The sequence below is a fragment of the Phocoena sinus genome, chromosome 5 (assembly GCF_008692025.1).
Source record: "Phocoena sinus isolate mPhoSin1 chromosome 5, mPhoSin1.pri, whole genome shotgun sequence".
In the NCBI taxonomy this organism is placed as follows: Eukaryota; Metazoa; Chordata; class Mammalia; order Artiodactyla; family Phocoenidae; genus Phocoena; species Phocoena sinus.
In genome coordinates, this window is record NC_045767.1 from 56,126,429 (window position 1) to 56,139,920 (window position 13,492).

Here is a 13,492-nt window from a genome sequence, read left to right on the forward strand (position 1 = left end):
TTCATATGCTTCTAACTGTTGTTCCCTTCTAAACCCTCTCAGTCATGACTGTCAAACACCTTCATCCTTCAAATCTCAAGTTAACCTCCCTCCAATAAGGCATTTCTTCATCATTCTATACCTAATTATATCTTCTTACTCTTCTATACATGTATTAAATCCAATGCAGAGCGCCACTGTAGAATTATCATACATGTTATAATTACTGTGTTTCATGTGTACAAACTTTGTAACTTGGAGTTATGTCATTTCATCTTTACATTTCCATAGACTAGCACATCAGAAACTACTACAGAAATGAATAAAGTAAGTTTACAGTTAAATCAAGTTGCATGATGATAAAATTTAATTTAGTACAAAATAAACTAAGAAGTTTTTATAAGAACAAATTAATTATCCTCACTTGTTTAGAAACTTGGACAAGGTACATCACAGGATAAGGTGCAAGAAAAATTTCAGGGGGAAAATATTTATCTATTATTTTCACAAACATCTAAAAAACAAGGTCATCTGGTATAAAGAAGAATTCCAGCCAAAAAAATTGGTTTGACAACTTTGACATAAAAGCTACTTATTCCCAATGCCAATTTCTCATGTCTTACCAGTTCAAAATCACATCTCCCTGAGAATAGCATTTAGTTTCATTGGAATCTGATATACAAAATAGAACATTTTACCACATCAGGGATTACTGTGAATATATTTATTCAAGGTGCCAAACTGTATTACAGAACAGTCCACAGTACAATTTGCCAAATAGATATGAATGATACAAGCTAATAACTAGGAAAGAGTATCAACTAGTAGAATCTGTGACTCAGGTACAGCGCAAATAGCACCAGCTGACACTAGGAATTAATCAGCATCCAATGTCTTAATGAGGGTGTTGTCGTTATTTCCTGTGAAAAAATTATTTTCTCTTTCCATGATGACTTAGGGGAGTTAGAAAAGAAGCTTTCCGGAAACAGGAGATCAGTATGTGTGGTCTATAATATTTAACCTTTATGTTACCTAAGAACATCACCCTCATATAGCCAGAAACTGAAAATGACTAAGCCATTCTGTATTATTTTACAGACATCATTTGATATCTTTCTAATAATAACACTGTGATATAAATCATTGGTACTAATAGTTCTTCAATACAAAAATCAATGACCTTATTTTTGCCTTTTTCCTTTATACTCATGATGAATGAAGTCTAAAATAGAAAAGAAAGCAATTACTTCTTGTTTTAAGAGGAAAAGGCCTCATTCTATGACTTCCACATCCTTGACACAGATAACAATAGCAATCTAGGAGTAGTTAAGAAAATGTAGACAAGAATGCTCAGGACTACAGAGAGGTGGATTCCAAGAGAATGACATTATTAACATTTCAGATGTATAAATTGTCCCACTCATCTGCAAAAGGAGCCACTACTCTCTGTTCTACATTAAGCAGCTAGAAATAATGGTTCTCAGAACAGAAAAAAATAAAGCAAAATATAGCTCTGTTTTAAGGGCATTTGTTATTCATTGACCTCGGGTTGGTCAAAAAGCTACATGTTCTGGTTCATATATACTTAAAATTTTATTCATAATTATGAAAGTTATCACATTTTACAATCATTTGTATGTCATAGAATACTTTCATATAAGTTATGTGAAGCTATCAAACTGGAAATGAATAAGGATTTCTTTTACTATTGAACTTAGGTATAATGTATTTTATTTAGTTAGGATGCAGAATAATTCTGTTGTCTGGGTTAATTCAATAACAAACTTTTAAAGAAAACATTTGTTATTTTCTTCACTTTAACCCAGTAAAATTTCATCATTTAAAAATATAAATCCAACAAACTAGTGAACATAGAAAAAAAGAAGCAGACTCACAGATATAGAGAACAAACTAGTGATTACCAGAGGGGAGAGGGAAGGGGGAGGGGCAACATGAGGGTAGGGGACTAGGAGGTAGAAACTATTATGTATATATTCTCTTCGTGTGCTCTCGCGGAGTCGGGTCCCCATCCGGAAGCGGCACCATATGGTGGAGGAATGTGTCCCAGGACCGTTAGGTGCAGGCTCAGCAGAGGAGGAGTGTCATAAGGAGAGTTTCACCTTCTTGAAGATCAAAGCCTAGCAGTTCTGAGCTATTCCCAATCCAAATGTCTGCAAAATTGAGAGAGGCATCAAAACTCCTTCCACAAACTTCAGGGGACCCTGACTGCATTCTGGTAATGAAGGTGGAAGAGGGAGGGCAGGCCTGTAATATGGTCTCCAGCCACCATTGAAGCAGCTACTACAGCTCAGAGACCTACCACCAGTAGTTCAGGCAGTTTGACTACCAGGAGTCACCTGGGCCACGGGAGGCTCTGAGCTGGCTCCGTGAGCTGTGCTGTCAGTGGCTGAGGCCAGAGATGCAGAGCAAGGAGCAGATGCTGGAGCTGTTTGTGCTGGAGCAGTTTCTGGCCATGTTGCCAGAGGAGCTGCAGGCCTGGTTTCAAGGCAATTGACCATAGAGTGGAGAGGAAGCCATGGTGATGCTGGAGGAGCTGGAGAAAGAGCATGACAGGGCAGCTGAACAGGTCTTTCTTGGACGAAATGAAGACATGCTTGCAAAGAAGCTACCAACTTGTGAAATCACTCAGGAGACACCACATAGCCAGCTTAAGCCCACAAAAAAGCAACTACAGTGGGCATCGAAGGAGCTTCACACCTTAAGACAAAATGATAGAGACACCGGAACTATAAATGTGAAATCAGCTTCAAGGCGAAAGACTTCTTCAGGCAAAGAACTGCATTACAAAATTTCTAACACTCTTCAAATGAATGCTTCCCAGAGTTTCACCTTTAGAGGAACCTGTGAACAAGATATAAAGTTTGAAAGAAGACAGGGAAACCATCCTCAAAAAAAACAACACAAGTGTGATGAATGTGGGAAAGTCTTTAGGCAGAGTTCAGCCCTTAACCTACGTCAGAGGATCTACAGTGGAGAAAAACCTTATACATGTGACGTATGTGCAAAGGCTTTCGGCCGAAGTGCAATCCTGATTCAACATTGAAGAATCCACACTGGGAGAAACCCTTCAAATGTCATGAATGTGGGAAAGCCTTTAGTCAGAGCTCAAATCTTTTCAGACATAGCAAGAAACATGCTGGAGAAAAAGTCCCATCAGTGTTGTGAGGGAGTCAAAGCATTTACTGAGAACTTTTTCAACAGGGGAGCAGACACAAGGCACAAATACTCCTTTAGTATATATCGGTAGTTTCAGTGGGCACCAATTTCCTTTCAAAGGTTGCAAAAGCCACAGGAGAGAATGTAGAATATTTTCTGTCAGCATTGTTTTCTTTTCTGCTTTTCAGTACAGTATCAGTTCAGATGATTGAGATTCTAAAGCTTAAATTGGAATTTCATTCCTAGTGCAACTCTTGAAAAGATACTCTCAGACATGTTCTACTGTTTCCATTATTAACACATATAATGAACTGGTATGTTCCTTTTTAGACAAGTACATTTTCCCTGTTGAGAAGGAGTGTGTGAGTTAGTATACAAGTTGGTATTCTCCATTTCATTACTTGCACATTGGACTTATTAGACCAAAGATTAAATCAGTTTTTAAAAAAAAATTCCTGGGAATTCTCTGGCAGTCCAGTGGTTAGGACTCCACACTTTCACTGCTGCATGTCTGGGTTCAATCCCTGATCGGGAACTAATATCCTCCAAGTCACGTGGCATGGCCAAAAATAATAATAATAAAATAAAATAAATTTCCTGTTTTATTTTCTGTTACCAGATTCAAAATATGAGAATAGGATTGAGGAGACCCAAAATAATATGTACCTCAAGACCTAAGCTGAAATATCCAGGGTCATTTTTAGGAAGCAGGTGAGTAAAGGGATTTTACTCATCTCTTACAAAAACCTGAGAACCTACATACTGTTTTGTTTCAATTTTTAAAATTGAGGTATAGTTGATCATCTATACATACTGTTGATGATACTAAGTAATTTCCTGTGTAGGAAAAAAAATTATCTCCTTTACAATTTATATTGGAAATATCCCAGTGAAAGCATTAAGATTTGCTTTACATGTCTTCAGGAAGTGGCCTAAATATGATGAGTGTTCTAATAATCAGCAGTTATCTGTGGGTGCTTATATAAAGTTGATGATCACCTTAACATAAAGAAATAAGGAAGATGAAGAAAAGACTGTCCAAACAAGACTGATGTTACCTGGTAAGTGCAGCACATAATGGAGAAGCGTACTTACCTGGAAATGGGAACCCTTAACAGCTGGTGACTATCCTTCAGAGTTCTTCATGGCCTCTGTTCTGGCATAAATCAGCTATGAACATGTTTCAGGCATCACAGGACAACCTTTTCAAGGTCTTATGCATTCTTAGTAAATGAGTTTCTAGACAATTTATCATGATGTTAAGACCTTGGATTTTGATACTCTTGTACAAATGAGAAAATCACTAAAGTTCAATTTAAAGAGTCCACTGAGTTTAACCCACATTTAATTCAATCAGATTCTGTTGTTCAAAAAGTAAATGACTGGTATTTTTTTTTTAAGTATTCTGACAATATATAACATAATGTCCCCCTTTCCAGGGATCCTTAATAAAACTCTGTATGTATTACAAGAATACATGGATTGTCGTGTCTCCCGTGGTGCCACCATTACCCAATATGGAGGCAACCATGAGAAATGAAAGTCCTTAGAAGGAGAAGGGAAGATAGGCTTCATGGTGAACTTCTTTGCTCCTCATGAAGTGTAAACATTTCATTATTAGAAAATCCAGTCATATCTAGTGCTTGGAGTAACTCCTGAGACAAATGTGGGATTACATGCTCTGCTTAGAATATTGATAAATATTAGACTAGTAAGGGGAGAGGAGAATACAAATTTTAATTTTAGAATTTTCTGATAGTGATTATACTTTGTAGCTCTAGTAAATATGAATAAGTATTGAGTTTTGTACATTTTCATTTATTAAAAATGTAGGAGTCTTTTTATTTGGGTCTCATTCTTTTCATAATTAAAGAGAGGAACAAGCCATCTATTAAAGCAGCAAATGCCTCAAAAGATACATGTATTATGAATTACTGCTTAATCATGGAAAGAGTTTTTTGGGTACTATGTGAATAAAATGACAGAATCTAAAAAAAAACCCCAAAAAACTCTTATGTATAAAATAAGCTATAAGTATATATTATACAGCACAGGGAACATAGCCAATATTTTATAATAACTATAAATGGAGATAACCTTCAAAAATTGTGAATCACTATATTGTACACCTGTAACATATAATATTGTATATCAATTATACTTCAATTAAAAAAAAGAAATTTAAAAAACTATATAAATTCATTCATCTCAATGAAAATGCCAATGAAATTTAATTACAATGCTCAGGACTCATGTTATTCCTAAGAAAGAATAACTGTAATTATCACGCATTAATATATATGCAACTGCCTTGAAAAAGTGAAGTTATACGGTGGATAAAAATAATAATATTTAAATTTGTTTCCTGAACTCCCTTTCAATTATTAAGTAAAAAAGTCAAAATTGTGGGTCATTTCTGGATAGCTGTGTGCATTTAACTTTCAAAGTTTATCTCTACTTTTGAAGTCTATACTTAAAGCTTATGCGTTAGTCCTTGTAGCCTTAAGATCAGTCCTCTGACATTCTAGGGTACATACACTAGGGTGAGCTTCAATATTCTTCATGGTTTTCTTTGGATATCCTAGGGGAAGTAAAAAGATGTTTGGCTTTGGAGTCATTGAAATCTAGCTTTAAATCTCAGCTCTTTTAATTACTAACTCTGTACTCTAGGGCAAGGTAATTAACCATCTGAAGTTTAACATAGTATGCAAAAGGCAGGGACTGATAACTATTGTGTACCCAGTTATATGTCCTTAAAAATATCTACATGAGTTACTTATATTTTTGGCTTTTTGACAATTTTTTTGATTCAAATGACTGGGTCTCTAGAGGAGTAATTCATAAGGTTGTCTAAAATTGTGTTCTTTTGAAAGAGGTAGAGAAACCTTTAACAGGAATACAACATTTATATTTGGATGCTTTTTTTCAGGCAAATCTAGATATGGTCAATAATATTAATTAGAAGTTTAGATATTTTTGATTATGTAAAATGTTAACAATATATCTGTTTCATGTCTAACCATTAACCATTCTCCTTTTCTCATCAGTTGTTCCATTTAGAATACTTCTGGTTGCAGGTACCAGAAACTACTTTCAAATCAGTTTTTTAAAATAATGCAAACAATATATAAAACAAATTTTAACATTTAATTACTACTTGGGTAAGTCAACAATGTAATCAGGTGTGAGTTTTAGCCATGTTTCCTAGCTCAACGTTTTTTAAATATTTTTTCAATTGAAATATTGTTAACTTAAAATGTTATATTAGTTTCAGGTGTACAACATAGTGATTCAACATTTTTATAGATTATACTCCATTTAAAGTTATTATAAAATATTGGGTATACTCCCTGTGCTGAATATTACATCCTTGTAACTTATTTACTAGTATAGTAGTTAGTACCTCTTAATCCTCTTCCCCTGTCTTGCCCCTCCCTCCATCGCTTTACAACAGGTAACCATTAGTTTGCTCTGTATCTATAAGTCTGTTTCTGTTTTGTTTTCATTAATTTGTTTTATTTTTTAGGTCCCACATATAAGTGAAAATATAGAGTTTGATTTTCTGTCTGACTTATTTATAGCCTCCAAGTCCATCCATGTTGTTGTGAATGGCAAAATTTCATACTTTTATGGCTAATATTCCATTATGTGTGTGTGTATGTATGCATATAGGTATGCATATATATATATATATATGTATAAAACATCTTTTTTTTATCCATTCATCTGTTGATGGACACGTAATTGCTTCCTTATCTTGGCTACTGTAAATAGTGCTGCTATGAACATTGGGGTGCATACATTTTTTTTCCAATTAGTGCTTTTTTTCCTTTGGATATATATCCAGGAGTAGAAATGTTGTATCATCAAGCCTGTGATATTCTTCTCCTGTTTCTGTGTCCCCCTCTGGGTTGTGAGTCCCAATCAGAGTGCTTCTTCTTCCTTCCTATCAGGTGCTATGTCGATCTTTCTTTATAACCTTGGTTGTAGAAGAGCTGTTATGCAAGTCCCCAGGTAGATTTCAAAAAGAGTCACTCTGTATATTTAGTTGGATATTTAGTTGTAGTTTTGATGTGTTTGTGAGTGGAGGTGAGTCCAGTGTCCTACTTGGCCATCTTGATCTCTGTTCAACAGCTAGTTTTGGATCCTTTCTTGGAAAACTCCCATCTTACTTCTGATAGATATCTTTCCGGTGTTTCCTAAGACTACATGTTCACATATTCAAATCTAGCAGTAAAGAGATATTAAAGTTTCATAAATGTAATTGGATTTGTAATCATGGGATGGAGCATTTCAATTGGATTATGGCAATCAGTCACATTTTCGAACATGGACGGGAGGATTAATCTCAATAAAGCAGCATGTCTGGAAAATGTGAACTGTTATTAAGAGAAAGGCAGCCAATGAATATCAATCTCAGTCTGCTTCTTTAATCACCCAATTAAAAATAATACTTCTTATTACTTTTATCCCACCCACTTATTATCCCACTTACTATCCCACCTCCCAAAGTTTTCTGACTTTGAAAGGTTCTACATTATTTCACTCAGTTGCTTTGGTTTACAGTTTCAAGTACAAAAAAATCTCATTGACAAAGCCATATTTTCTTTACTCTATGACCCCAGTGGCCAGTTCTTTAGTGTGATTTTCTTTTTTTAATCCTAAGAAGTTGCTAAAAGATTCAGTAGGTAGCCAGCAAACCTCAATGGTGTGAAATTGTCCTGCAAGACTGCTAATATTGTAGTCTGGGAATGCACATGATCTGTGTTACAAGACAGGTTAATTCATAGTTTATGAGTGGAAAAGATTTACTGATTCTTCTGCTCAGGAAGATCATCACTGCTTTCACCAAGGAGGATAAAAGCAGTGTGTGAGGATATCATTTCAATTTAAACAAGTTCCGTTCAAATACTCCCTCAGTGCAAGCAGGAAGATAAATTAGTTACTGTAAAACCATAAATAAACTCATATGATGGACTCTTAGCAAAATCTTCTGGACTAAGCCAAGATAAAAAGATTCATAAGAAAGTTGACTGCCTCAAGTACAGGATTACAATTAACACAGGAAGAATAGTAGAGGGAGGAGGATTATGTGGCAAACAGCATAGTAGATTGAGCAACCATGAGCTTATGCCAGAGAAGGCAAAGCCTGGCAAGCAGTATTTGACAGATGTTCTGAAAACCAAATGAACAAGTGTTAAGTTGACCTATGTTTTCCCTAGTAGTGAGGATCTTTGTAGTTGAGATTAACAATGATCAAATATGGCTCTTCCTTGTGGACACACAGCTTGACTACATTTCCCAAACCCCTTTGATGTTAGGTGTAATCATGTCCTCCAGATCTAGCCAATGAAACATAAAAGTTGCCTGACTCTCTCTCCCTTTTCCCCAAATAAACTTCCCATAAAAAGTTCTTCATGCTACTTCCTCTTTCTTCTGAATGGACAGAGAAAATGATGGTGAAGTAGAAAGTCACATGTTGAAGATGATAATACAATCTTTATCCTGAGTCTCTGAATATGTGAAGCAGAATGCCTTATTTATTTGGATACTACCCAAGATTCTTATGTAAGCAAGAAATACATTTTTATTGCATAGAATAAGTTTGAATCTAATTGGCATTGTTACCTAGCCTACACTAATTAATACATAAATCAGTATTAATATTTGGTTGTCATATGGTAAGCAATTATTAAAATGATATCAGAGACTAGAAGGAATTCTCATGACATACATTGATTTAAAATACTTTGTAACACTATGATTTCAGTAACTCAGAAGGCAAAGATTCTACTATTTCTGTAGTTCAAGGGTAAATGATGAAATAGAACCCACTGATATAGAATTTTAGTATGGGTTTACTGAATTGCTGCATTTAGCAGAGTTTTAACAAAAAAAACTTAGCTAGATAAGAATTGGCTTTTTCGGAGCAGAGCTATAAAGGATTGAGTCAAGGAATTAACAGCTTTGCAGAAGCATAAAATTTAAATGCCCTTGGATCCCAAAACATAGAATAGAAAGTTTTCTATCCAGTCATATTGTTTTATATGGCCTCAAAGTTGAATGACTCCTATTAAAATGAGATAGACAGTGAGGAAAAAGAGGCAAATATAAAAATAATTCTAAGAACTCTTTCCTGGAAATAAATTCAATGGAAATTACTGGTATATGGTACTAAATGTAAGCAAAAAAGATCAGAAGCTTACTGAGTTGTTTTTGAGACAAACAATGAGCCTGATATTAAAAAAATCTGTGATGGTAAAAACCTGGGTAGTAAATAGAATAAAACCGGTACAAGTTATTTCCTAATGGACCACTTAGAACGTGACCATACAAATTATGGACAAGAAAGAACTACCCAGAATATGGAGCCAGTGGCCACAGAAGACCATGAACAAGCAAGATCCATATAGAGAGAAGATCCAAGGTATAAAAAAAAAATCTGGGTCACACAATGTTTTCTCAGCAGAATTGCATCACCTCTATGGATGAGTGACTATTATGTGTTTATTGTTATTACTTTTATAAATAAGAAATTTTATTATGTATCATCTTTTCTCGCTCTGCCATTATATATCAGAAGTGGGTAAATTGCAGGGAGAGATAATTTGCATTTTTATTTTATAAGTAAGCCTACTATAAAAACCACATCATGGCAATATGGAAAGAACATGTTAATACCAGAAAACTCTGGTTTTTTTTAGATGAATGCAGTAATTGGATGGAACTAGTGAAGAGACTGAGTGTATTTTATCTGAATGCATGAAAAGAAGGGTACAAATGGATATCTGATGAATAGGAGTTTGCATTGTGGCAGACTGCTAACTTCATCTAAATCAGATTTCTCTTTGTCCTTGGTGCACAACTAAAATATAGACATTTCAGATTCATTTGTAGTTAGGTGGAACTGAGTTCTAAATAATAGAGTATGTTTCAGTTAGTTTTTGGTATATAACAAAGCACTCCTAAATTTAGTGGCTTAAAACAACCATTTGTTTAGCTCATGATTCTATAAATTAATAATTTGGATGAGACTCAACTGTGAAGTTTTCTTGATTTTGCTGGGTTCACTCATTTATCTGTGAATCTCCTTCTGGAAGTTGTTTAGCTTTTATCTGGGGTAATGGGAAATTCTGAGCCATCTGTCTCTCATCATCCAACAGATTATCTGGGACTTCAGATAGCAGTGGAAGCAGGATCTTCCAAGAGCAGCAAGAGAAGGTAAACTCAAAGCTCACTCATTTTTTCAGGTTTCTCCCTGTGTCCCTTGTTCAAAAAAATAAAACAAAATATAATCCAATAGCCAAGTGCAAATTTAAGATTCACAGAAATATAATTGACCTCATAATGGAATAAGCTGATAATTCTCATTGCAAAGGGGATATGCAGACAGCAATGGGATGAATATGTGGTCACAGAAAATGAATAGCAATAATACATGCCACTTTCAGACCTACTCATTAAAACTTCTTATGTCCTTCCCATGGTCATTCTCCCTTCAATTAGCTGGATAGAGACAATTGCCTTGGGATATTAAATCTGGTCACAAATTCCTTGCCACTCTTTTCATCAGGATGAGAATCTCTGCTGGTCATGTGAGTTTCTTGGGTAAATAAAATACAATTGCTATGGTGAGGCCCATTTCAAGGCCTAGCCCCTAGGAGTCCTGATAACTTCAACATTTACCCTCTTGGAACCCTGAGCTTCTATGTAAAGAATTTCATCTGCCTTATTGGAGAGACAATGTAGAGAAAGAGAAATTTCTAGCCAGTTTTCACCTGGTGCAGCAATCCCATCTGAGCTGTCAGACATTTGAATGTAGCCATCATGGATTTCTGGCTGGCCTAGAACTACTCTAGTTATTCCATCTGAGCTACTGGGCATGGGAATGAAGACCAAATTGAGGTTGCAGATGACAACAGTCACATGAGTGAGCTCAGATGAGACCAGCAGAAGAATCTACCAGGTGAATCCAGGGGCTATTGGTAAATTGTGAGAGTGTTTTTGTCTCTTTTTTTCAGCCCCTAAGTTTTGAGATAGTGTTTTATGTAGAAATAGATAACCAGAGCAAATATGGTGACCTTGGAAGATAATTGAAGATGGAAGAACCTCTACCTATTTTTGTGCCTAAATAAATTGATGATAAACTCTAGCCACACCCGATTGCTTATAGACCTAGAGACCCCCTAAGCGAGTTATGAAAGCAAAACTAAAATGTTATCCTATTGAGCCACTTCATATGTAGTTCTATTTTATTCTCCTGCAACTTAGTCTACTCTAAATAAGTCCCTACTGTTGATGGTCAGTCTATATTCCCAGATTCTGCTCAGCCATTGTCCATCCCATTCCAATATACAGTTCACTTTCTGGTGATTTAGGACACCTCAAAATCTTCTTCTCCAATAATATAGGTTATGAGGGTTTGAACACCTTATATGTTATTGGTATTATAAAGAAAATTCTTACCTGTGACCAAAGTGGAACACATGGTATCATTGTGAAATTGCCTACTTAAATGGTACAGTTATAGAACACTTCACACTGTCACATCAAAATGGAACAGAGAAAAACTCAATTTGATTTGACACAAGAAAGACTGAAAACATTTACAGAGGCAAAGTCAAATAGAAATTCTGAAGCCTTAATTTCCATGGGAATAAAGCACTTTGGTATCACTTGGGCAATCTTCTTTACAAGAGCGATTATTCAAGCTGCACATGACTATGCAGTATTCCAAGTAAACACCAGAAAATGGTCAAATCTACAAATATTAGTTTATTCATGTAAAGACTAATAAATCATTGTATAAAATATATGCAAAAAAATTAAAGCCCCATGAGAAAGAGGCTGAAGATGATGTTACATCCCAGGCAAAATCTTGTCTTTGGAGAAAAGCCCTATTTCTCATAGAACAATGGAGAAATGAGGCAGTAGCAAGCAAAATGAAAGGCCAAAGTACAAGGTAGGAAATCAATGTAAACTCTTAGTACTGTAGAGTAAACCAGCGTGGAAGTAGACAAGGACATACTCAAGAATTAATCACTGTCAAATCACCAATGTAAATCTCCACAAGAGCTGGGAAGATTTGTGTCATTTCCCTGCTAAAACAAGGAAAGTTTAGAGAAAATTGGGAGAAATCGGTCACCCTATGGATGAATGAACAAATAAATGGATAAAAGGAGTTCCTATGGGGCATAATGGGATACACCTACATTCATAAGACTAGCTATACTATTATAAATTCAACCCTACCCAATAGAATTTTCTTTAAGGAAGGAAATGTTATATAACCTAAAGTTTCAAATACAGTAAACACTAGGCACATGTGACTATTAAACACGTGAAGTGTGGCCAGTGCAACTTAGGAATTGATTTTTTAATTTAATTAATTTAAATGTAAATTTAAATAGCCATGTGTAGGTGTTTGGGTTGGACTCCTACTACTTCTGGGACAGTTTACGATCACAGAGCTATTTAAATAAGATACCATCTTGTCAAGATGCAACCTACTTTTATTTAAAGGAAAATCTCTTTCTATTAGCATCTGTTCATTCATTTACTGAAATTGTATTGAGCTTATTTTTCTTACTTGAGAGGGTGCTTGCTAGCAGTCTTGAGAGACCCAAAGCATTCTCTGAAGCCAAATGAAAAAGGAAATGAGAGTATTATTTTGCTTCCTGTTCAGAGAACACAGTCAGATTTAAAAACATATTTTTTGCCTATGTATATTCCATGAGGACTTTTCACAATTTGGCCCCAGACATTCATCTCAGAGTGGTTTCCAATTATTCTGCCAAATACTCCTTATATTATAGGTGAATCAGACTACTGTACTGGCAAATCATCCCCTCAGCTGTACCCAATCTATGATCTCTTCTACCTTCATTTTCTCTCCTCCTTCTCCTCTTTCCTCTTTTTTTAAAAAAGTTCATTTATCCTAAATTCCTCCTACTTATTTAAATGACTCTTTTCTCTACCCTGCGAAATCCTTGAACCCTACCTTAATGTCTTTCTTTGATCACTTGTTCTAAAAAAAAGAGGAGGGCTTCCCTGGTGGTGTAGTGGTTGAGAGTCTGCCTGCCAATGCAGGGGACACGGGTTCGTGCCCCGGTCCGGGAAGATCCCACATGCCGCGGAGCGGCTAGGCCCGTGAGCCATGGCCGCTGGGCCTGCGCGTCTGGAGCCTGTGCTCCGCAAAGGGAGAGGCCACAACAGTGAGAGGCCCGCATACCACAAAAAAAAAAAAAAAAAAAAAAAAAAGGAAAGAAATTGGAACAAATATGTACTGGGTAATACTCAGAACTTTATCTTTAGTTTTTTATAGGAATATCCATAC

General features: G+C 35.6%; 1 pseudogene; it reads left to right on the plus strand.

The window, feature by feature from the left end:
- The first annotated feature begins 2,073 nt into the window (after positions 1–2,073).
- LOC116753936 lies at positions 2,074–3,165 on the plus strand (annotated as a pseudogene).
- The last annotated feature ends 10,327 nt before the right edge of the window (positions 3,166–13,492 follow it).